Source organism: Elephantulus edwardii, unplaced genomic scaffold (genome assembly GCF_000299155.1).
Source record: "Elephantulus edwardii isolate Elephantulus edwardi_28Jun2011 unplaced genomic scaffold, EleEdw1.0 scaffold00001, whole genome shotgun sequence".
NCBI classification, from domain to species: domain Eukaryota; kingdom Metazoa; phylum Chordata; class Mammalia; order Macroscelidea; family Macroscelididae; genus Elephantulus; species Elephantulus edwardii.
Genome location: NW_006399751.1, coordinates 27,506,547 through 27,508,305, shown reverse-complemented (window position 1 = coordinate 27,508,305; position 1,759 = coordinate 27,506,547). Strand labels below are relative to the sequence as shown.

The following is a 1,759-nucleotide window of genomic DNA, read 5'->3' as shown; positions in this document are numbered from 1 at the left end:
TCAAGAAGACAAAGATTCTCACCACTGGGCCAATTGGCAGCATCAGGATGGATGGTGAAGAGATTGAGATTGTACACAGCTTTAGTCTGCTTGGCTCCACAATCATCACTCTTGGCACCAGCAGCCAGGAAATTAAAAGATGTATTGTGATGGGAAATTCTGCTGTTAAGGACCTCTCTAAAGTACTCAAGAGCAACGGTGTGTCTCTGGAGACTAAGGTGCGTCTGGTACAGGCCATGGTTTTTACAATCACTTGTTATGCATCAGAGAGCTGGACAATGACCAGGGAGGATAGAAGGAGAATCGATGCTTTTGAGCTTTGGTGTTGGAGCAGAGTGTTGAGGATACCATGGGCTGCTCGGAAAACAAACAGATTCATCCTGGAGAGGGTTAAACTGAGCTGCTCCTTGGAGGCAAGGATTCTGAGGCTTCGTCTGACATACTTTGGTCATGTTGTAAAGGAGACTGGTCTTTGGAGAAGGACATCATGCTTGGAAGGGTGGAGGGCAGGCGGAGGAGGGGAAGGCCGTCTGTGAGATGGATTGATTCAGTGACTGGGGCAATCGGGATGAGTGTGGCGGAGACAGTGCGATTGGCACAGAACAGAGCAGAGTTTAGAGCTGTTGTACAAAGGGTTGCTATGAGTCGCAAGCGACTCGACGGCACATAACAACAAGAACAATTAATTCCCATGGATTGTTTCCTTTCATCCCAATTAACAGTGAAGATTCCTACCATAAAATGTTATTCCAGCAGTTGTACATTTCCCATGACTTGAGCCCTTACAGGCACAATTTTTTTGAAGGATCCCTTCCATTCTTTTTTCTCTTCAAATCCTCTCTTTTGCCTGCCTCTGTGCTTGAAGCTCTTTGAATGTTAACAGTTAACAAACATAGAATGGCTTCATCATTCTTCCACCATTCCTCTTTAATTTTATAATCTTTTTGCATCGTGCCTAAGGCATCTGCTTTCTCCCTCTCTTACTCTCTTTGGGGTTTTCTCGCTTCCTTTGTAGCCTTACTCTCCTGTAACCACAGCTCTGAACCCTGCTTTACCTCGAGGAAGAACGTTTCAGTTTTTCTTATTTCTACTATCCTGAGTCTACTAACTCCCATGACTCTTGTGCATGTTTATGCTGGACTCGTCTCGTCTAGTTCCTTACCTGCCTGGAGAGCTGCTCTGTATCTGAAACTCCTTACTCTTTTGGTTAATAGTGCAGCAGCTTACATCACCAAAGTTCCTGTTTGAACTCTTTATTATTCTTTAACCTTGGCAGTCATATTTCCTATTTCTGGGTATGTATCTCTTAAATAGGTATGTGTGTATTTGAGCTTCACAGGAACTCCATAATGTCAAAAGCCTAGTCTGAAATGAGAAGCTCTAGAAGGGAGTCTAATTTGCCCAAGATCTTATCATTTACTCAACAATAATACCAACCTGAACTATCTTAATTACTATTTTGTCTTCTACATTAACGTTCATTCCAACATTAAAGCAGCTTAATATAGTATGAACATGTTCTCAACTAACTTTGTATTATTTGTTTTTGTTTTTATGTGCTGGTGGTTCAGAACTGACTTATAGTTGGCCTTTCAGCCAATTTTCAGGGGCTAAAAATTGCATGAGAGGAGACTGCGCATCTTTCTTCCACAGAGCAGCTGGTGGATTCAAACTGGCTGCCTTTAAGTTCAATGTCTTACATGTTAGACACCAGAACTCCTTAATTGTATTATATATAATAAATTTTTTTTTTTTTTTT

General features: G+C 41.7%; 1 protein-coding gene across 3 annotated transcripts in view; it reads left to right on the top strand.

The window, feature by feature from the left end:
• Positions 1–1,759, top strand: part of ITGAV (integrin, alpha V) — a 123,415-nt gene that overhangs the window by 105,303 nt on the left and 16,353 nt on the right. The window lies entirely within an intron of this gene.